Source organism: Rattus norvegicus, chromosome Y (assembly GCF_036323735.1).
Source record: "Rattus norvegicus strain BN/NHsdMcwi chromosome Y, GRCr8, whole genome shotgun sequence".
Lineage (NCBI taxonomy): Eukaryota > Metazoa > Chordata > Mammalia > Rodentia > Muridae > Rattus > Rattus norvegicus.
Window position 1 is genome coordinate 25,517,366 of NC_086040.1, and position 24,669 is coordinate 25,542,034.

The following is a 24,669-nucleotide window of genomic DNA, read 5'->3' on the forward strand; positions in this document are numbered from 1 at the left end:
AGGAGCAGAATTAAAGAAAGAAGGAAAAAATGCAAGATTATCTCTTAAATGCTGAAAATGCTTTTGACAAAATCCATCGTCGTTCCATATTTAAGGTCTCAGGGAGACCAGGGATGTCAGGCACATACCTAATGTAATAAAATACTAAAATAAATACAAAAAAATATTACATAAAATGCAATATAGCAAGCCAACAGTTAATATCTAAATAAGGGGTAGGGAAGCAAAAGGCAATTCTACTAAATTGGAGAATGAGAACAGACTGCACACCTCGCAGCATCCTTTCAGTAAAGTCCTTAAATTCCTGCTAGAGCAATAAGACAACCAAAGGAGGTCAAGGGGGTGATATCGCAAAAGGAGAACTCAGTGTATCACCATTCACACATCATATAATAGTGAACATATGTGATGCAAAAGTTTTACCAGAAATGACCTACATATGAAAAACACCTTCAGCCAAGTGGATGGATGAAAAATTAAATGAAAATAATATGCCATGCAAATGACAGAGAGGCTGAGAAGAAATTATGGAAGACATGCCAATCACAATGGATATATATATATATATATATATATATATATATATATATATATATATATTATGAAATATAAATTAACTCTTACCTAGCACATCAGAAGCATATCTGGTGTGAACTCCAAGTCTCTGAAAAGAGACACTGAGGAAGGTAGCAGAAGACAGAAAGACCTCCCATACTCACAGACGGGTAGGATTAAGAGAGTTAAAGAGGCCATCTTAATTTTGGGTGTAGATTCAAAGTTCCTATCTTGCAGTCAGGATGACATGGTTGCCAAGGTGCATGCAGGAGAAGAGGCAATCTTGCAGTCACATGTGGAGTCAAAGATGACATCATCTTGCTGTTTGGGTGTCACATGGTTGCTCATTGTGCACATGTGACATCATTGGCTGTGGAAGCAGGGTCAACCTGAAACATCTCTGGCTTTCTACCATGCAGATGGTGTTACAATTTCTAAATCACATCAATCACCAAAAATAACCAGGGTAAAAACCTGTGACAGAGGGATGGCAGCCATTACTGGAGAAGGAAATGGCTTTGATGTCCCTAAGAAAAAACTGCTCATGCCATGGCCATTCAGGCAAAGCAAGCATAATGGGATGAGGAGATCTAGATTTAGAGACTGAATGTTTAATGTTTTCTTGGGAAATTTTAGCCTACTCACGACGGTTCACTGTTATCAGAAAATTTTTAAAGTGGAATAATATGCAGGTATGAGCAATAAGGACATTGTGAAGCTGCGGTTAACTAAGTGGAACAAGTTGAGAAACCTGAAACTCCTCTGGGTGAGATCATTGAAAACCTTGAGAAAAAGGAACACTGGGCATGGATCACTGAAGAAACAGATATCCACAGAAAATACAAGAGACATGACTGAGGAAGAAACAGCTGTATCTACTGGACTATGGAGCAATGGTTAGAGCCCCTACAAGGGGTGATCTCTATTAACAGAAAATTTGATTCAGAAATACTGATGAGGAAAGCTTGTTGGAATTTCCAAACCCAATGACCCATAAAGAAAACACACAACTTGGTTATTATAATTATAATCTATAAACGTGTATTGGGTAGATCTAACGTTATCATAACTTATACTCCAACCATAAAACCCCTGCTACATGTGCATTCTTCAGGCCACATGGATTGTTTCCATCATTACTTCCTCCTCTTTTTCTTCAGTCCTCTCCCTTCCCCTCTTACCCTCTTCTGCCTCTCTACCTAACCCCACTGTCATACCTCCGGTACCAACTTTCCCCTCCGGCTATCAGTAATAGGCTCTAGCATTTACTGACCGGTTAAAATGGGAAGAAGTTTCATATGTGATCACCAGTGTCCATGATAGAGGGCTAGTTGGTGGGGGGAGACCTCCTTTGAGGAAGCAAATAAATATCAGGATACAAATTGCATTTGCTTGGGAAGAGCAAATCTGTATAATGCTATCAATATCTGTCCAGTGGATTGTGAGAAAATGGGGAATATTCTTCCTAAAGACCCAGCTATACTACACCTGGTCTTATATCTGAAAAGACCTCTGCCATGCAGAGAGTACATGTGCTCCATCATATTCCTAGTGGATTTCTTCATAATGAACAGAAAATAGAAATAAGCCAGATGCCCCTCAACCAAACAGTGGCTACAGATAATTTAGTTCATTTACACTATGAAATACTATACACATATGAAAAATAAGGACCCCAGCTCTGAAAAAAAGAAAAAAAAAGAAAGAAAAATAAGGACATTGAGAAGCTGTGGTCAAGAAGATGGAGTGAGAAAGTATTGTCCTGAATGAAGTAATTGAGACCCAAAATAACATGTATATATTCACTTAAAAGAGGGTATTAGCCATTAAGTACAGAATTCACACACTAAGTTCTATGGAACCAAAGAGGATAAACAATAAGAATGGGCCAAGAAAAATGTTTGAATTTCACTCAGAAGGAGGAACAAAGTAATGAGAAGAGGCAGTTGGAAGGAAAGGATTTGGTGACTGAGGGGATGGGAAGGTAAATAGGGTTTGAGAATCATTTCTTGGGAGAGACGAGCAAGAGGGACAGAGCGCCAAGAGAATAAACTGAAATCAGTGACTGTCCAGGGTTGGTACTATCTCTATGATTTGCCAGCAATCTGGGATGGGTGAGGATACCCTGGCGTCCATGAGGGTGACTTTAGCTGAGACTCGTAACAGTGGGGATACGGACACCGAAATGGTCAATTTCTGTAGCCACAGAGGAGCCAAGGTGGAAGGATAAGGAACCAAACACATCCCCAAAATTTTGACCCAGAAATTGCCCCCTCTATAAGAGACACACGGAGAGAGATGGAAGAGGAAATGAGGAAATGGCCAAAGGAAAAGTGGCCGGATGTGAGACTTATCCTATGGGTAGACGGCAAACACTGACATTATTAATGTTCCTTTCTTATGTTTGCAGACGGCAGTGTAGCATTATTGTCCTCTGCAAGGCTCCAACGAGCAGCCGACTGATACAGATGCACAGGCACAGGGCTTGATATCAGACAGTGCTCAGTGAGTCTCTCTAAAGAGCTGAGGGAAGGACTGAGAGAGGTAGAGGAGCACAATGGTTCTCACATGAGTTCAGTAAACCCGTCGCCTGTCTGTGGATCCTGTTCTCCTACCCGGGCTGCGTTTTCAGGACCTAGTGGGAGACGATGAGTCTAGTCCTGCAGAGACTTTATGTGCCAGGAGACGGGGTGTACCCAGAAGGGTCCTCTACTCAATAAGAGTAGAAGGGGAGAGGATAGGAGGAAGAACTGTAAATGGTGGGTGCCTGGAGGAGTCTGGTGACAGGGCAGAATTCAGAATGTTACCTGGTGAATATATACAACCATTCTAACAAGGGGCCAAGGCATGACATCATGGGGGTGGGGCATGACATCATAGGGGTGGGGGAATGACATCATAGTGGTCGAGGCATGATATCCTGAAGCCAAAGAGAAAATAGATGAAACTAGAAAAAAAAATCAGCCCAAGAGGGAAATGAGACCTAGAGACAAAAACATGGCAGGCGTTTACCTATGCATGGTATCGGCTGTGAGATAAATCATATTCCATCTACAATCCACAAATGCAGAGAGGACAAAGGGAAGGAGAAGGCACCTTGAGAAGAAAAGCATCGACCTATCTGAAAGGAAAAACTGGAACAGATTCTGTGAGTGAGTGAGTGCGACTGAGGACAGGAGCAGAAGTTCAGAGGGGAAGATGGAGGGATAGCGGGGTGTAGAGAGAACCGGCCAGAAATAGAGGACATACGGGTTAATGCAGAAACTCGATGGAAGCACTGGTTAATTCATGATGTCTAGAGGGCCACGTTCCTGAGGATTTATTCTGACAGAGAATGCATAACATGAACCTGCAATCCTTTGAAATCGAGCAAGTAGGACCTCAGGGTTGGGTATGGGGCACATTCAGTGGAGTCGATTTCTGAGTAGGTAAAATGGAGATCACTGAACAACAGACCGATGCTGGGTCAGAGATTATAAAGATATAGCAATAGAGGACTTCCTGGTACCTTAAGCCTGCAACTGATGTAAGTGCACACAACAACCCCTTCCTGCTCTCCAAGGTTCGTTTAGCCCTTTTGACCCTGAGTAAATTATATGCACACAACCATAGCGTGTCCCTGAATACCTTCTAACAGAGCTGTGACACTGAAATCCTTGGAAGACACCAAAATTCACTTGCACGCAGACCAATATTCTGCTGACTAACTGTTTCCTGGGTCCACTTCATCCTTTCACACGTTTTATGCACCTGGACACTCTAGGTAGGAGACAAGAGATGAGTGTGTGTGTGTGTGTGTGTGTGTGTGTGTGTGTGTGTGTGTATGTGTGTGTGTGTGTACATAAGTGTGTTTGTGTGTGTGTGTGTGTGTCTGTCTGTGTCTGTGTGTGTATCTGTATATTGGTTATCGTCTCTGTGTCTGTGCTTCTGTATATTTGTGTGTATACGTGTGTGTGTCTGTGTGTTTGTGTCTGTGTATGTGTGTCTGTGTCTGTGTGTTTGTCTGTGACTGTCAGTCTCTCTGTGTGAATGTCTGTTTGTCTAACTGTCTATGTCTCTTTCTGTGTGTCTCTGTGTATCTGTGTGTGTGTACATGCATATGTGTCTGTGTGTGTGTTTGTGTGTTTGTGTATATGTTGTGTGTGTTAGCCATGCATAAGCTAACTATCCTCACACAGAATGTCTGGATTGCTTTTCTTTATAGAATGTTGGCGAATCTTTCTCTTGTCCTAAAAGACCACTCTGGTTCTCAACTCTCTCTGTGAAGCCATGAAAGTTTGAGTGATTTTCATGTGAGAGGAGTCTGTCCTATTGAAAATTGCTTTCCTGGATACAATATCACTTAAAAAAAAAACACATCTCAATATTTATTTTCCTTATAACGTGATCCCTCGAGGGGATTTTTCCATCATCATCATCATCATCATCATCATCATCCTCCTCCTCCTCCTCATCATCATCATCATCATCATCATCATCATCATCACTAATATTATTATTACAGGACTATTCCATTATATTGTTATCTGTGTTGTTACCAGTGTGCTAAAGTTCATTGATGGCAGAAAGAAAGATTTTGTTTCATGTGGGTCATGGACAGCCACGATTTTGTTCTTGGAACTGAAAGATTTATTTGCATGCTCCCATGAGTAAATACATGCAAGTACAGAAAGTTCCTTGGTCTTCTACATGAGAGTGACATCCTCACATAGTCCTCAGATCTACATGAGAAACAGAGAATTTAGATGGGCAATGAAAAGTATGGTGATCAAAAACCAAGTTGGGGAGAAATAAGACAGTTTTCCACAATGTTTCAGGCTTTGGGGATTGGTAGACATTACACAACCATCTTATTATTCATAGCAGAAATAGTCAAAATTAATAAAGGCAGAAATTTTAACAACATATTTATGCTGGCTAATTTAAATTCCCATATTTCATCTGTGGAACATTATATATTCTCTTTCAGGTTCTTCTTGAAATTATTTGAAGAAGTGAAAACTGGTATGTGTTTATCTGTTCACATTCATAAAGCATCACCGTTGCTCTAGTGATGAACAGACTGCACAACTGTCAAGAGACAGACTGACTTTCTTGCCAAAGAAAAAAATCTTCACCTTCATGGAGGCAGTTTCCTTCTTAGGTGCAGAAGTTTAAAATCCCCTGAGAATGCTTCCTACAGGTACCATTTCCTGTATATTGTAATATCCTAGAAAATGGGTTTCTTTTTGCATTTTATTTCAAGTGTTAAGATCTACAAACAAGTTTTGAGTGCATGTACTATTTGTAGATGTTGTCTTTTTTCTTTCCTATAGATGGATTCTGGTTTGTGGACTTTCAGGCATTTTCTGATCCATCTCTCACAGCAGGGGCTGCAAATGAGATGAGTCTTCATCAGGATTAAAGGAAAGAAGAAAGGTAAGGTAATAGATGATGCCCTTATGTATTTAACCCCTCTGAGTCTGAGATGGCTGTTGTCATCAACCTGTATATCTAAACTTTAACTTTGAAACAAAGTACACTCACATGAGTTTAAGCCTTTGTACTTTTCATTGTGTAAATATATGCAATAAAGAGAGCTTTCAAAGTAATAAAGTTGTGTGATGTGTGTTACTCATTTAACAGATGCCCTTGTATAACTTAAAAGAATATATAAATGCTTTTCCTTCATGTTGAAGGTAATGAAGACAGTGTCTCTTCTAAAAGTATATGTAGGAATTTTGACAACTATTAAATTAAATATGTTCATATCTTGACAAAACATCAACCACAATTGCTTATGGGATACTTCCTATACTTTCTCAGTGTTTTTTCCTAAATATTGACTTTAAAATGCAGTTAGCAGAATTGATATTGAGGAAGATGGAGGGAGAGAGGAAACTGAATGAGAGGGGAGGTTGGGAAGGGAGTGGCCTTTGCAGGAATTAGGTATAGGGAAAGCAGGGAAATGAGAATGGAAGATAACCTCATACTAATACTGTCCAAACTCTTCCACAAAATTGAAACAGATGGAGCACAACCACATTCCTTATATGAATCCACAATTACTCTTATACCTAGCCCACACAAAGACTCAGCACAGAAAGAGGACTTCAGACCAATTTCCCTTAGGGATATTGATGAAAAAATTCTCAATAAAATTCTTGCAATCCGAATATTACAACACATCAAAAAAATCATCCATCATGATCAAGTAGACTTGAACCAAGGGATGGAAGGATGGTTTAATATAGGAAAATTCATAAATGTAATCCATCATGTAAACAAACTCAAAGATAAGGAGCACAAGGTCATTTCATTAGATGGTGAGAAAGCATTTGACAAAATTCAACAACCCATGCGAATAAAAGTCCTGGCAAAATCACGAACTGAAGGCTCATATCAAAATAGAGTGTAAGAAATATACAGGAAACCTGTAGCTAACATCAAACTAAATGGAAAGAAACTTGAAGCAATCCCACTAAAATCAGGGACTAGACAAGGCTGCCCACTCTCTCCCTACTCATTCAAAACAGGACTCCATGTTATAGTCAGAGAAACCAGGCCACAAGGGGGTCAAACTGACACAAATTGGAAGGGAAGATATCAAAATATCACCATTTGCAGATGATATGATAGTATATACTTAAGTGACCCAAAAGTACCACCAGAGAACTTCTTAACCTATTAAATAACTTCATCAAAGTGTCAGGGTATAAAATTAACTCAATCATACCAGTAGCCTTCCTCTCCTCAATGGATAAACAGGCTGAGAAAGAAAATATTGAAATCACACACTTCACAATAGTCCCAAATAATATAAAATATCTTGGTTTAAGTTTATTCAAGCAAGTGAATGATCTGTATGACAAAAGATCAAGCATCTGAAGAAAGAAATTGAGTACTATCTCAGAAGATAGAAAGAGCTTACATGCTCATGGATTGACAGGATTAATATAGTAAAGATGACCATTTTGCCATTCAATTTAATTTTACACATTCAATGCAATCTCCATCAAAATTCCTACTCACTTCTTTAATAGAGATAAAAAGAGAAATTTCCAAATTTATTTAGAATAAGAAAAAACTAGAAGAGATTAAACTATCCTCCACAAGAAAAGAACTTCTGGGGGAATCATCACCCCTGAACTCAAGCAGTATTACAGAGCAATAGTGATAAATACTGCATGGTATTGGTAAAGACACAGATGGATAGACCAGTGGAATAGAAGTGAAGACACAGAAATGAACCCACACACCTATCATTTGATATTTGGAAATATTTGATATTTGATATTTGATATTTAAAAACCATTCAAAGGCAGAAACATAGCATTTTCCAAAAATAATTCTGGTTCAACTGGAAATCAGCATGAAGAAGAATGCAAATTATCTCATTTTTATAACCATGTACAAAGCCTAAGTCAAAGTGAATCAAGGACCTACACATCAAACCAGAGGGAGAGGAGAAGGAGAAGAAGAAGAAGAAGAAGAAGAAGAAGAAGAAGAAGAAGAAGAAGAAGAAGAAGAAGAAGAAGAAGAAGAAGAAGAAGAAGAAGAAGAAGAAGAAGAAGAGAAAGAAGGAATTTAAACAGAAAGAGAACTAAACTTCCATTCTTCCCCATTCCCTCTCTTCCTCAGCTGTTGTTTAGGCAGTTGTGTTAGTGAGACGTTAACAGTGTAATTTCTGGTGTTACTTTGAGACACCAACTCATAGTAAATTTTAGTCTCTTAAAATCTTCTTGCATGAAGTAAGACACCCATGGCTACATCATTCTCTATTCTCCAGCACTTCACTTAGTTCCTTTGAATAGGCAGTGTCAATATTATATAGGGTCTTTTCAGATAGATGTAAGTATTTTGAGTTCTGGAGGGCCACAATTGTATCATGCTCAGTGGACAGCACCTCACAGATCTCCTTACCTATTAATAAGCCCTTGAAAGTACCCAAGGCCTGCATATCACCTTATCTCTAATTTGGAAGTTATCTCCATTGGATAATCATGTGAAAATGAAAACTTAGTTTTCTCCAAGGGAATATCACTGGGTACACAAACTAATTTTAAGGGTAGACTGCGTATAAAGCACTAAGGGAACTGAACATCATCTTTGGAGGATCCTTGTCTCATTATGGGTCAGGACTTTTTCTTCAGAATGTCTTTTTCATTTTGTTTTATGTTTATTTATCTATTAATTTTTGCTCTGTATGTTTTGTGTATATATTTTTCCTGGTTTTATGTTTCCATGGAATTCCAGAGTGTGTGAATGGAAGTCTGGGTCAGCGTGTCTGTATCTGATTCTTGAACCTTGTTTTGGCTCTTTTCTATATGCTTGTTTTGTTCTACTCCTATTCATTAACTTTAATTTTATTTTTATCCCTTAGATGATGGTTTGTTTTGAGAGTCAGAAGGATGTAGATACAGATGACAGGAGAGGAATAGAAGGGGGGAATAGAGGGTAGAGTAATCATAATTCAAATATATTGCATGAAAAAGTCTAATTTTAAGAAAAGAATTTTAAAAACATACTTTCTGGGGCCTGTCTGCCCCCTTTTCTCAAAATCCTTACTAGTTTCATATAAAAAGTTAATGAAAATATTTTAAATCTTTTCCAAGGCAAAGAAAATTGTTTGTTTACATCTGATCTGGAACTGCCACTATGGGAGTGAAGCTTCTGTAGAGTTGCAATAATGCAGTAGGAGAGTCTATAAATGCTTTCAGAGAAATCAATCCACTGAGGTTCAGCGGGAGTTTCACATGAATGATGTTACAAATTTTCAATGGGAAGATATACATTTTCGATACTTCAGTTTTCATGAAATTCTTCAAGATCAAATTACAAGTAGTATGGAATACAATCATAATAGGTTGGTTCCTTTGAAAATTTCAAAATTACCCCAAATAATACTTAAATATCATTAATAAATCAGAACATATTGTATCCTAAACCCATATAAACATGACAATTATGAAATAGAAGTAGATGCGTATTAGTGGATAAAAGCTGTTTCTGGAGAGGCACTATTTTATGTCTGTGATAATTTCACTTCATTGGTAGATGGGTTAAATCAAAGTCTGATAATGAAGACCTTGCTGTAAAAGACCATTCTCTCACTAAGGGACTCTAAAACCCTGTTGTATAGAGTGCTAGCATTTCAATGTATCTCTTAATGACACTCCATTGGTTAGATGTGCCATATTTCCTGTATTCATTCCTCTGTGGAAGATCATCTGGGTTCTTTCAGCTTCTGGCTATTATAAATAAGGCTACTATGAACATAGTGGTGCTCATGTCTTTGTTATATATTGGGGCATCTTTTGGGTATATGCCCAAGATAGGTGTAGCTGTGTCTTCAGATAACTCAATGTCCAATTTTCTGAGGAACCTCTACACTGATTTCCAGAATGGTTATATCAGTCTGCAATCCCACCAACAATGGAGGAGTGTTCCTCTTTCTCCACATCCTCTCCAGCATTTGCTCTCACCTGAGTTTTTGATCTTAGACATTCTCATTGGTGTGAGGTGGAATATCAGGGTTGTTTTGATTTGCATTTCCCTTATGACTATAGTTGTTGAATATTTCTTTAGGTATTTCTCTGCCAATTGATATTCTTCAGCTGTGAATTCTCTGTTTTGCTTTGAACCCCATTTTTCAAATGGTTATTTGTCTCCCTGTAGTCTCACTTCATGTGTTCTTTGTATATTTTGGATATAAGCTGTCTATCAGTTGTAGGATTGGTAAAGATCTTTTTCAAATCTATTGGTTTCCATTTTGTCCTAACAACAGTGTCCTGTACCTTACAGAATTTTTTCAGTTTTTTTAAGATCACATTTGTTGATTCTTCATCTTAGAACATGAGCCTTTGGTGTTTTGTTCAGAAAATTTTCTCCAGTGCCCATGTGTTTGAGATGTTTCCACACTTTGTCTTCTATTTGTTGGAGAGTATCTGGTTTGAAGTGGAGGTCCTTGATCCAGTTGTACTTATGCTTTCTACAGGGCAGTAAGAATGGATCGATCTGCATTCTTTTACATACTGACCCACAGTTGAACCAGAACCACATGCTGAAAATGCTGTCTTTTTTTCCATTGGATGGTTTTGACTTCTTTCTCAAAAATTAAGTGACCATGGTTGTAGGCGTCCATTTCTGGGTCTTCAATTCTATTCGACTGGTTTATTTGCCTGCCTCTGTCACAACGCCATACAGTTTTTTTTTTTTTTTTATCACTGTTGCCCTGTAATACTGCTTGAGTTTAGGGATAGTGATTCCCATGGAAGTCCTTTTATTGTTGAGGACAGTTTTAGTTATTCTGTGTTTTTTTTTTATTCCAGATGAATTAATGAATGTTCTGTCTAAATCTTTGACGAATTGGATTGGAATTTTGATGGGGATTGGAATGAATATGTAGGTTGCGTTTGATATAATGGCCATTTTTACTGTATTAATCCTGCCAGTCCATGAACATGGGAGATCTTTCCATCTTCTGAAATCTCCTTCACTTTCTTCAGAGACTTGAGGTTCTGCTCATATGCTCATATTTTTTACTTACTTGGATAATGTCACCCCAAGACATTTTATATTATTTGGTGCTATTGTGAAGGGTGTCATATCCCTACTTTCTTTCTCTGCTTGTTTAGCTTTGTGCAGAGTTATTTTTATACTCAGCCACTTTGCTGAAATTGTTCATCAGGCTTAGTAATTCTCTTGTGGAATGTTTGAGGTCACTAAGTATACAATCATATCAACTACAAACAGTACTATTTTAACTTCTTCTTTTCCAATCTATATCCCGTTGACCTCCTTCAGTGTCTGCTTGCTCTGACTAAGATGTCTAGAACTATATTGAATAAGTTGTGAGAGAGTGGGCACCCTTGTTCAGTCCCTGATTTCAGTGTGATTGCTTTAAGTTTCTCTCCACTTAGTTTAATGTTAGTTACGGATTTGCTGTATATGTTTAGGTGTGGGCCTTAAATTCCTGTGCTTTCCAGGACTTTTTTCATGAAGTGATGTTGAATTTTGTCAAAATCTTTCTCAGCATCTAATGAAAGGATCATGTGGTTTTTATCTTGGAGTTTATATAGTGAATTATGTTGTTTGTTTTCTGTATATTAAAGTATCCCTGCAAGCCTGGGATGAATCCTACTTAAACATAGTAGATGATTGTTTAAAGTGTTGTATGAATATGTTTGCAATAATTTCATTGAGTATTTTTGTGTTGATATTGATAAGAGAAATTGGTCTGAGTTATCTTTCTTTGTTGAGTCTTTCTTTGTTTTTGTTATAAGAGTAATTGTGACTTCATGAAAGCAATTTGGTAGTACTCCATCTGTTTTAATTTTATGGAATAGTTTGGACACTATTGTTATGAATTTTTCAATGAATTTGGATGGATTTCTGCACTAAACCCATCTGATCCTGGACTCTTTTTGGGTGGGAGAGTTTTGATGATTGCTTGTATTCCTTTGGGAGTTATGGGTTGTTTAAATGGTTTATCTTTTCCTGATTTAGGTTTGGTATCTTGTATTTGTCTGGAAAATTGTCTTTTTTTTCCAGATTTTCAAGTTTTTTGAACCTAGGCTTTTGTAGTACAGTAATTTTTTTTAATTTCCTCTGATTCTGCTGTTCTGTCTCCCTTTTTAATATTTGATTTTGTTAATTTGGACACACTCTCTGTATCCTCTGCTTAGTCTAGCTATGGGTTCATATTTCCTGTTGATTTTTTCAGAGAATCAGGTATTGGTTCTGTTGATTCTTTGTGTGGTCCCTTTTTTTCTACTTGGTTGATTACAGCCCTGAGTTTGATTATTTTCTGCCTTCTACTACTCCTGCATGTATTTGCTTCTTTTTGTTCTAGAGCTTTTAGGTGTGCTGTCAAGCTGCTGATGTATGCTCTCTCCTGTTTCTTTCTGCAGGCACTCAGAGCTATGAGTTTTCCTCTTAGCACAGCTTTCATTGTGTTCCAAGAGTTTGGGTGTGTTGTACCTTCATTTTCATTGAATTCTAAGAAGTCTTTAATTTCTTCCTTTATTTCTTCCTTGACCAAGTTATCATTGAGTAAAAAAAATTGTTCAACTTCCATGTATATGTGGGCGTTCTTTCCTAATTTTTATTGAAGAACAGCCTTAGCCCATGGTGGTCTGATAGGATGCGTTGGATTATTTCTATCTTTCTGTATGCTTTGAGGCCTGCTTTTTGACTGATTATATGATTAATGTTGGAGAAAGTGCCAGGAGGCTGTGAGAAGAAGGTTTATCTTTCTGTTTTAGGATAGAATGTTCTGTAAATATCTGTTAAGTTCATTTTGTTTATACCTTCTGCTAGTCTGTCTATATCTCTGTTTAATTTCTGATTCTGTGATCTGTCCAGTGATGAGAATGGGGTGTTGTAATCTTATACTATTATTTTTTTGCGGTGCAATATGTGCTTTGATCTTTAGTAAGGTTTCTTATGTGTATGTAGGAGCCCTCGTAATTGGAGCATAGACATTTATGATTTTGAGTTCATCTTGGTGGATTTTTCCCTTGACGAATATGAAGTGTCCTTCCTTATGCTTTTTGATGACTTTTGGTTGAAAGTCGATTTTATATATTCTTCAGACCATTTGCTTGGAAAATTGTTTTCCAGCCTTTTACTCTGAGGTAGTGTCTGTCTTTGTCTCTGAAGTGTGTTTCCTGTAGTGCAAAATGCTGGGTCCTCATTACATATTGTGTGTCAATCTGTGTATTTTTAGTGAGGAATGAGTCTATTGATGTTGGAGATATTAAGGAATAGTGATGGTCACATTCTGTTATTTTCATAATTGGAGGTTAGTTTATGTTTGTGTGCTTCTCTTCTCTATGTGTTGTTGTGAAAAGATTAATTTCTTGCTTTATCTATGGTTTTACTTGAATCCTTGAGTTCGGTCTTGCCAGTTAGTGTCCTTTGTAAGACTAGATATGTAGAAAGGTATTGTGTAAATTTCGTTTAGTCATGGGATATCTTGGATTCTCCGTCTTTGTTAATTGAGAGTTTTGATGGATACAGTACCCTGGGATGGTGTTTTTATTCTCTTAGTGTCTGTACGACATCTGTCTATGATCTTCTGACTTTCATAGTATCTGGAAAGAATTCTGATTTAATTATGATAGCTTTGTCTTTATATATTACTTGACCTTTTTCCTTACAGTTTTTAACATTTTTATTTGTTTTGTGCATTTGGTGTTTTGACTATTATGTGATGGGAGGATATCCTTTTCTGGTCCAATCTATTTGGAGTTCTGTAGGCTTTGTGTATGTTTATGGGCATCTCTTTCTTTAGATTAGGGAAGTTTTACTCTATAATTTTGTTGAAGATATTACTGTCCCTTGACGTTGACAGTCTTCACTTTCTTCTATACCTGTTAAGACTAGGTTTGATCTTCTCACTGTGTCCTGGATATCCTTTATGTTTTGAGCTAGGTCTTTTCTGTTTTACATTATGTTTGACAGTTGTGTGATTCTTCTGCTCCTTAGATTATGTCTTCTATGTCTTTTATCCTGTGGGTGATTCTCACTTCTATGACTCCTGGTCTCTGTCCTAGGTTTTCCATTTCCAGGGTTATCTTCCTTGTGCTTACTTTATTGTTTCTATTTCCATTTTTAACTCCTGGGTGGTTTTGTTTATTTCCTTCTCCTGTTATGCTGTTTTTCAAGTAGTTCTTTAAGGTAGTTTTGTGTTCCCTCTTTCTTGCATTATATTTGTTTACTTCAGTTTTTTCTATTGTCCTGCATTTTCTTAAGGGAGTTATTATTCTTAACATCCTCCATCGTCATGATAAATGTGAAATTAAATTTAGATCTTCCTTTTCTGGTGTGTTTAGATATCCAGTGTTTGTTTTGATGGGAGAATTGGGTTCTGTTGAGCCCAAGTAGTCTTGGTTTCTGTTGTTTGTGTTCCTGTGCTTTCTTGTGGCCATCAGGTGGTCTCTGGAATTGGCTTGTCTTGCTCTTTCTGACAGTGGCTTGACCGTCCTGTAGGCTCGTGTGTCAGGGCTGCTGTAGACCTGTTTTCCTGTTTTCTTTTACCCAGTTAAGGGAACAGAGTATTCTGCTCTCAGGCACGTAGTTGCTCCTGTCCACTTACTTTCAGCTGTCCCTGTGGGCGGGAACAAGAAGGAACTTCCCATACTTCTCCTAGGTCCCTCTGTGGGGGGAGGGGGCACAGATGGTACAAGGTGTTTTCCTCTTGAGTCAGGAATCTGGGCAGAGAGTAGTCTCCTCTGATTTCCCAGGAGTGTCTGCTTCTCTGAGGCTCTAGTTACCCCACCATCATGATTTGGGTACAGGGAGCTGTTTGACAAGATCAGTTCCGATCCAGGCACAGTCTGGAACATGGTGCTCCAGTAGATTTACTCCTCCTCTATTCCAGAGTCACTATGCAATTTTGTCTTGGGCCAGAGATGTGGGCAATTGTGGGCAGAAGTGGTAGTCTGTGTGCATTGTATGCTCAGTATTGCCCACAGTCCTGGGTGATCAGCTCTCTCTCCCACAGTTTCTAGGAGAAGGGAGCTTTGTGCTGGAATCAGCAAGGTTCAGGAGCCAGCTAGAAACTGGAAATGCCTGATCCCAGAGGAGTTCTGCCTTTGCATGTCCTGAGTCAACCAGTGAGCTCGCTTCAAGCAGAAAAGTTGGAATCACCTCTTCTCTCAGGCCTGAACTCACTTGTTGGGCTGACTTTCAGCTTTCCATAAGGGCTGCAACCAGAAGTGTCTTGACCCTACTGCTCCTACGTTCCTATGCACAGGAGGCCCAGATGGAGCTGTGTGTTTTTTTTCTTGAGTCAGGAATTTGAGCAGAGTTCTCATGGGTTTCTGCCCCTCTGACAGTGTAATACTTCCCCACCCCTCATGACATTTGGGTGTAGAATACTGTTTGGACAAGTTCAGATTCAGCTGCAGTTTGGACTGCAGGGCTCCTGCAGATTGACTGCTCCTATATTCATGTGTCCAGTGGCACTATGCAGTTTCCTCTTGGGCTAGGGATCTGAGCACATGTGGGAAGAAGTAGCAGGGTCTCCTCGCTGAGGTCTCAGTATTGCACACTCTTCTGGGTGTTCAGCTCTTGTCCCACAGACTTTCCAAAGGATTTCAAATGTTCACTCCCTATCTTACAGGTCCTCAGTCTTTCCAGTTCTCCTCCAAATTTTGTTGGAGAAGACGCCTCTGGTTAAGGGGAGGTACAACAGGCCCAATCAGAAAAAAAAAAAGGGGCTGGAAATCTTCTTCTCTTAAAGGTAATCTCAGTGATTTCTCATATTCCACAAGTGGAATAAGTCCTGCCCCTTCTCCAGAAGAGACTTTAATACCTTTGCCAGCTGCCAAAGCAGGGCAGAGAGCTCTGTCCATTCACAAAGACAGTCAAAGATGTGCCCTATCTCCACCAACGTGCTTATGAAATCTGCTTCGGGTAAAATGAGTTTGAAACCTGATTCTGCTGACAAAGCGGATTGCAGAACTACCCTGTTAAGCCAAGAGGACATTCAAAGTCCTCCACTATTAAAAATGCGCTTAAATCATCACTTATGATCCAAGGCGTACAAAATACAGTTACAAATACCCAAGTGAACCTCATAACACACATACCAGCCCAAGAAGAGACAAAATTTTCTGCATGTACACCATTAGATCAAGGACCATTGACAGTTTCAGAAGGGGCTCTTGAGAGTTCCACACCCACGCAAGATGTGGTAGAAATTTCTGAATCCACCGATGGAACTCCTGTGCCTTCTGCACATAAAAAATATGTTCTAGCAGCCTCACCATATCCCCCAGTACTTCAAATGTCCCTATATAATAGAGAATTATTCAAATATCCTCTACCACTGAAGGGACCCTCCTGACATCCCATTAGGCCCAAAAAAGCCAAGTTTATCAAAACACACTGTCAATGAGCTATGCAGACTCCATATTTATACAATGTGCAGAGAAGATAAAATATCCCCTACCTCCTCAGGGGACTCTAAGTCGTTCTGTACTGAAAGCAGAGGCTCCAAAATTTTCCAAATATACATCAGAGATGCTAGAACTTCCCAAAACTGAGCAGTATTCTCTGAGTATTACTCTATCTCAAAAAGAGACTGTGGGACAAGAAACTTCTACAAAAGGAGGTCTACCCATAGCCACATCTTTAGAAATGTCTTGTGGATGTGACACATATACAAAAGATATTCTAGGACAGATTCCATCTGTAGAGAAGGTTATGGACCCAACCATATGTGAACCATGAAATGCGAACACCAGAGTCTGTAGCATCCTCGACAACTGAGGAAAGGGATTCCTTGTATTCCATTAGTGTAAAAGAATGAATACGACCTCCACAAATTCCACAGTAGGCTATAGGAACTTCCTTATCTCCTCAAAATCAGCCATCTTCCCCAACTACAGAAGATGCTACACACTCTTCCAAATATTCAGAAAAGATTGCCATTCCTTCTTTATACCCACAAGCAGACCCAGAACATCTGCCAAATACCTCAAAAGCTCTGGATTTTACCTCATCTTCTGAAGGGGCTTTAGAGCCTGTTTTGCCTCTCAAGCAGGCTAGGGAACCTGACACTTCTACAGGAAAGTCGGTTTCCACTTCTCCAGCAGAAGAAATTTCTCTTGGAACTTCCACAGTTACAAAACAATATCTAGAATATGTCTATGATGCTCAGGGAGAGGTCACATTTTCATAGGTAGCTCTAATACATACCCTCCATTCTGATATCACAGTAAGGATTCTACACGTATACACGGTACATTAAGACCTTCCTCATCTGAGAAGGATGTCTTAGGATCTACTGCATCTGAACAGCATGTTATAGAACTATCCCCATATACCTAAGTAGATTTATTTAACATGTCCACTCTGGGGATAAAGAGGCGACATTCTCCCTCTACCAAAGTGGACCACAGGCATCCAGTTTCTATAAAAAAAAAAGGTTAAGATTTGATCCTTCTGATGTAGTCTTGAGAAATTTCCTCTAAAGAAGATAGTTTCAAACATCCCCCTTCTGCCAAAAGGGATCTTGTGCCATCTTCTGCAGCCAAAGAGACAGCAAAAGCTACATCTTCTCCTCAGGTGAGTCCTAACCTTCTCCATCTGTCCAAAGGGCCATGGAATTTCCAAAAAATATGAAGGAAGTTTGCAAAGATGCCATTCCTTGAAAGGTCTTGCTGGACATTCCATATTGTCCCAAGATGCTCAAGTAACTCCTCCTTCTACAAAAAAGGCATGTTCACCGTCTACCCTAGAGTTTAAGAGAATTTCTTCACCCCTCTCTATGGCTCCAGAAAGTGTTCTCCATGCTCAAAGTGGTTTGTCATTGTGCAAATTAGACTTAAAACATATAAAACCTTTTTTTTTATATTACCAAAGGTCTGAGGGAAAGTCCACATCGAAAAAAAATCATTTAGACCTTGTGCCATTAGTCCAAGTATATCAGAAAAATTCCATGTCTTTTAAAGCACCTAAAAATCTATCTTGCTCTAGCACTCGTCCTAGAAAACAATTACCTTTAGTCATACAATCCCTAGGATCATTGAAATACAAAAAGGGGTGTCTAGAAACTTTACCATCTGCCAAAAGGTCTTTAGGATGTTCACCAACTTCTCCAAGAGCTCGGTTAACCCATAGAAGAACAAGAGAACTAAAGGCATCTGCTCAGGGTGTTTTCCAAAAACCACTTATTTCTTCTTTACTTTTATACCAAGACAAGAGGCCAGCTTCCTCATCCCCATCTCTGATCCCTTCTTCCTATTTGTTCTCTCTCCCAAATCGCTCTTTACTCTGAATTAGATGCCAATTACTAAACCATAGACATATGGAAGGAGGTAGTTGCTGTCAAAACAAAACTTGTGATATCACAGAAGAAGCTACGGCTCTCCAGGACACAATTGAATTTTCAAGGAGGGCCTAATGATGATGGAACTGCCATAGCCTACCTGCTCAAGAGCTTCCTTGCATTGACCAGATTTGGTTGTGCACTTTCCAGTAGTGTCTCCTGTGACACAGTAGAAATATTTACATGCTACATCTCTGTACAGCTAGAGACTTCTCTCTGCTTTATTAGTGATTACATGCTCTGAATGAAGAAAGTTAGTCAGGGGCTTGTCATGGGTAGAAAAGATCTAGGAACACAGAAGGAAAGATATTCTTCTCGAGATTAATTTTATTCTCCGGTCAAATCCTGTGACATAAAGTTCAATCCCCTAGGTTTTCCCTGTTTCGCTGGTGCCAGTATTTTCCCTACAGAACTTTAATTGAGTGAATATTGTTTTATATTTTCTGATTGTAAATTCATTTACAGGGGACATTATATATGTTCCTGCATGTGTACTCAAAATTTCATTTTTCAAATTCCATTTTTTGCAATGAATTTGGTATCAAACGTGGCTCAGCTATAGAGTGAATATAAGAGTGGAAATATTGTGTACCTACTTCTAATGATCAACTCCCAAATCCATATTTTATCCATTAATTACAAGACATCAGTAAAGCAAAGGACAACATGGAGTATAGAATGTGGTTCTGAAGTTCTATTAGATATCAGTCCTCTAATATCTACCTTCTTGTGTTCCCAGGGATAGGCTTGAGGGTTTTGGATGTTTTACCATGATTCTTTCTTCAGGCCACACATCAGTTTCTGAGTGATGGGCAGTGATAGGAATGGCTTGTGGTCCAATGAAACCTCAAATTCAATAGGTTATAAAAAACAGGAGGGAGTCTATTAGCAATTGTCACTTGTGGATCCTATAGTCTTCACCTTGTTATGCAGAATCCATCCAAATATTAAACCAAAATTCCTAGTTGTAGGATCCACCAAAATTGTATATATATATATATATATATATATATATATATATATATATATATATATATATATATGTGTGTATATATATATATATGTATGTATATAAATGTATATATGTATATATGTATATATGTATATATATGTATATATGTGTGTATGTATTCACTTATATATATGTATGTATGTATTCACTTATATATATATGTATGTATGTATATATATATGTGTATATATATACATATACATACATACATACATATATATATATATATATATATATATATCAGGCACAAAAACTAGGTAAGATTGATGAAGATAAAATTGCATTCTGCCAATAAATGGTTTTAGATCTTTCATGAGAGACACAGCTAGAGCATGTCAAATACAGAAGTGATTGCTAGTGGCAAACCAGAGAACTGAATACAGACCCCTTGTTTGTAGATGTTGAGAAAGGATTACAAGAGCTGAATGGGCTTTCAACCCCCATAAGAACAAGTTCAATTAACAAGGGCTTTCTGGTATTAAACCAATATTCCATGACTGTTTATGTACAGACCTGTGGCTCCAACTGCATATGTGGCATAGTATGGCGATGTTGATCATCAATGGAAGGAGAAGCCCTTGGTTCTCCCTAGTTAAAGGGAATGTCAAAGCACAGTAAAGGTTATAGATAAGGATAAGGGGACCAGCTAGGAATATTAAGGACAGGAAACTGGGAAAGGAAATAACATTTGAAATGTAAATATAGAAATATCCAATTAAAAAAGGTATATACGGGGCTGGGGATTTAGCTCAGTGGTAGAGTGCTTACCTAGGAAGCGGAAGGCCCTGGGTTCGGTCCCCAGCTCCGAAAAAAAGAACCAAAAAAAAAAAGGTATAAAATTTGCTAAAAAAAAAAAAGGAAAAAAAAAAACAAAAGATAATTAGCAGCTAATCAGACCTATTGAGTCAGTAATCTAAAGGGTTCCTGTCAGGGATTTATAGTCAGAATAATACTAGTGGAAAGATTGAGATGATGAATATTAAATTTGGAGCACTTCTCTCTCCCAAATACCAGTATCAGACACTTACTGCTCTATAAGTATCCAAATAATTGAGGAGTTTACTCTGAGCTGAGGAAAGTATACTTATTTTTCACTTCTTCCTTAGGACCATTTTCTTCTGGGCAATAAGAACAAAAACCCATGAGCTCTAAGGAAAAGAACAGTGTCCTTCCAAACACCTGGCTTTTGGGAGAAAGAAATTAATGATATAAACTCTCTGACTTCCAGGAACCATTAGAAGCAGGGAAGTCCAGATTCTTCTGAGAGGCTCCCAGCTCCTGATCCCATGTGTGGAAGGATCAGATCAATTCTATCTCTTCAACTTACATATTCCACTCCTACCAAGGCTTCAGTGAGATTTCTCAGGGATGATGTATTTCTTCCTTCTTTTATACCAAGACAGAAGACCAGCTTCGTTCTCCCCATCTCTGATTTCTTCATCGTCTTTGTTCTCCCTCCCTAATGACTGTTTCCCCTGAATTTGAGGCCAATTAGTAAAACCTATAGGTACTGAAGTAATATCTGAGAGGCATTTGCAGTCAGGACAACACTTATTACATCACAGAAGAAGCTAGTGCTCTCAAGGATACAAGAGATTTTTCAGGGAGAGCCTAATGATATTGTCACTGAGAACTGCCATGGCCTGACTCTAAACAGCTTTCCTTACATTAACCAGGTTTGAGGGTGCCAATTTAGGTATGTCTCCTGTGACACAGTGGAAACTTTCGTTCTCCATCTCTCTAAAGCTAGTGACTTCTGAATGGAGAAAATGAGTCAGGGGCATGGCATGGATAGAAATTATTTAGGAACTTGGAGTGGAGGAGATTCTTCTGGATAATATTTTTATTCCCAGGTCAATTCCTGTGACATACAGTTCAATTTTCTAGGTTTTCTTAATTTTATAAAGGCCAGTACTTTACCTACACACCTTTCGTTGAATGAATATTGTATTTCACTTTCCTATTGTACATTCCTTCATAGGGGACATTATAAATATTCCTGAATATGTACTCAAAAATTCTGTTTTCAAATTCCATTCTCTGCTATGATTTTGGAAACAAAGTGGGCCCATCTATAGACTGAGAATAACAGTGTAAATATGGTGTACCTACTTCAATTATAAATTCCCAAATCCTTATGTTATTCAAAAATTACCAACATCAATAAAGCAAAGGACCACATGGAGTATACAATTCTTTTCTCTATTCACATTTGATATCTGTACTACATTATCTACTTCCTGTGTTCCCATGGCCAGACTTGAAGGTTTTAGATGTGTTGCCATGATTCTTCCTTAATGTCATATATAAGAAACAGGAGCATGGGCAGGGGGAAGAAAGACTTGAGGAACAGTGAAACCTCAACTCAACACCTTCATAAGTACAGGAGGGAGTCTCTTTGATATACTCATTTGCAAACTCTACATTCTTGACCTAGTTGTGCAGAATCCATGTAATCATTCCACCTAACCTAATAGGTGTAGGAAGCACCTAATGTATATATATATATATATATATATATATATATATATATATATATATATATATATATATATATATATATTCAACCACCAAAACTGGATAACATTGATGAAGCTAAGAAATGCATTCTGCCAGGAAACAGATATAGATATTTCCTGAGATACAAAGCTAGAGCATGTCAAATACAAATGTGAATGTCAATGGCAAACCAGTAAACTGGAAATGGAGTTCCAGTTGTAAATTCTGAGAAAGGATAATAAGAGCTGAAAAGGCTTTCAACCCTTAAGAACAAAAATGCCAATGAACCAGATCTTTCTGGTACGAGACCAATATTCAAAGGTGGAAAATGGAAAGACCTAAGGCTCCAACTGCATTTGTAGTAGAGGATGGCCTTGTTGGGCACCAAAGGAAGGTTAAGCCCTTGGTCCTCCCTTGGTTTGACTTGCATTTAAAGGGAATGTGAAGGGACAGTAATGGGATGGTTTATAGAAGAAGTGGAGAGGGACCTGTTAGGGATCGTACGGGAGGAAATTCTAAAAGGAAACAGTATTTTAAATATAAATATATAAATATACATTTTAAAAAAAGAAATAAAATTTGTAAAAAATAAAAGATATAAGAAATAAAAGAAAAGAAAACTACCAGCTAGTTACAGCTATTGACTCAGAAATCTAATGAGTCACTATCAGGTAATGACAGTCATAGAAATAATAGTTGAAGGACTGAGATGATGATGTTTAAAATAGAAGCTCTTCTCTATCCCAGATATCAGGGTCAGGCACAAACTGCACTATAGGAATCTAAAGCATGGAGGAGTTTACACAGAGCTAGGGTTATAAAACTTGTCCTTCCCGTGTTCTTTAAGTCCCTTTTCTTCTTGTCAAAAAGAATAAAGGCCATGCACTCTCAGGAAAACAACTGTGCCCTTTCCATCCCTTGGCTTTTGGAATAAAGAAATGAATGATATAAACTCTCTGACTTCCAGGAACCATAAGAACAGGTAAGTCCAGATGATTTTGAGAGGCTCCCATGTCCTCATTCCCATATGTGGAAAGCTGAGATGAAGGCTGTCTCTTCAGGGAACCCACTAAACACCTACCCCGGACTCACTGAGCTCTCAAATGGACCAGGTAATTCTTCCTTTTTGATACCAAAACAGAAGGGAAGCTTTCTTTGAACATCTCTGATTTCTTCATCCTCTTTGTTCTCCCTTCAAAAATGTCTGTTTATTCTGAATTAAAGGCCAATTAGTAAGCTCTAGGGGTACTGAAGAAATATCTGAGAGGCAGATGCTAACAGGACAACACTTGTGACCTCACAAAAGTAGCTAGGGCTCTCTAGGTTACAAGAGATTTTTCAGAGAGGGCCTAATGATAATGTCTCTTAGAACGCCCATGGCCTACATGCTGAACAGCTTTCCTTACATTGACCAGTTTCAAGAGTGCCTTTTCCAGGAGAGTCTCTTGTGTCACAGTGGAAACATTTACGTACTCCATCTCTCTATAAAGTTAGATACTTCTCTTTTCTTCATTAGTGGTTACATGCTCTGAATGGTGAAAGTTAGTCAGGGGCATGTCACGGGTAGAAAAGATTTAGGAAGATGGAGTGGAGGTGATTCTTCTAGATAATATTTATACTCCCAGGATTATTCCTGTGACATACAGTACAATTTTCTAGGTTTTCTCTGTTTCGCAACGGGCAGTATTTTCCCTATAGACCTTTAATTTATTGAATATTGTATTACAATTGTGATCATATTCTAGTTTTCTTCTCTTGCTTAGTGATGAAAAAAGTGATACCCAGTACTGTATTAGAACAAACATTATATAGTACACCTAAAGAAAACAAATTGCTCCCAAGGTCAACGTAACTTCATAAGTAAGCAATTTGAATTCACAGAGAAATGGTAAAGTATTGTATTATTTATCCTTAAAAGGATACTTGTAAGAATCTTTTAGAAACAGAAATCTAAACATCTGTATAAAAATGTTATATCTGCTTTAAATGATCAGAATGCACATCTGTGATTGGCAAACCTTATTAAATCCTATCAGGAAGCTGAGGGTAAAACTGGTTCAGAAAGCAGTCATCAACAGTCCAGCATTTGTGACAGTCACACCATTAGCCTGTGCCGCCATAGTTCTTGATCCCTGACCTTAAAAGATCCCAGCCTTTCCGAACTACAAATTGTTCCATACATTGTTTTTTATATCAGAGTCAGTAGGGAAAAGATCTTAGCCAGCTTCACAAACAATTTTATTTTTCCAAAAGCTTTTAATGGGTTGTGGTCCTCGCTAATCATTCTACATTTCCTCGGGCAATGATAGAAGCAATGATCTACCCCAGAGGCAATTGCTAAAAGACCTGTATCACTCTTATTGCAAATGCCAATGGCACTGCCCTCTGAGTGGTAGAAAGCTCCATGAGGATTTTCATGCACTTCTTAGATTAAGAGAGGATGAGTGCAATAACTGAGCACCATTCTGCCTGAAATCCTCGTGGGGTTCATGACTCACCAAGGTCCAACGAGACTGTGCTGAAGAGTGGGCCATACCCCAGGATTTCTACAGCTCTGTGCCATTCCTCCTTCACAGGCCTTGGCAATACTCCATTTCAGAACCAAATTTGAACTATGCTTTTACCCTAGATATAATTTCAAATACTATACTAATTAGGGAGAGTGTGCAGCCTTACATTGTCCTTGACTTTAATGGAATTGCTTTACATTTCTTTCCATTTAGGTTGATGCTGGGTACCGGCCTGCTGTCCATTGCCTCTATTATGTTTCTGCATAGGACTC

At 38.3% G+C, this 24,669-nt stretch overlaps 1 long non-coding RNA gene across 2 annotated transcripts in view; it reads right to left on the minus strand.

The window, feature by feature from the left end:
• Nucleotides 1-23,148, minus strand: part of LOC134484364 (uncharacterized) — a 37,325-nt gene extending 14,177 nt beyond the window's left edge. The window contains exon 1 of one of the 2 annotated variants that reach the window (XR_010061778.1): nucleotides 22,969-23,148. This is a non-coding gene — a long non-coding RNA (uncharacterized LOC134484364). Of the gene's footprint in view, nucleotides 1-20,715; nucleotides 21,595-22,968 lie in introns of those variants that run through there. The other variant, XR_010061780.1, reaches the window with a different exon arrangement.
• Between the last annotated feature and the right edge of the window lie 1,521 nt (nucleotides 23,149-24,669).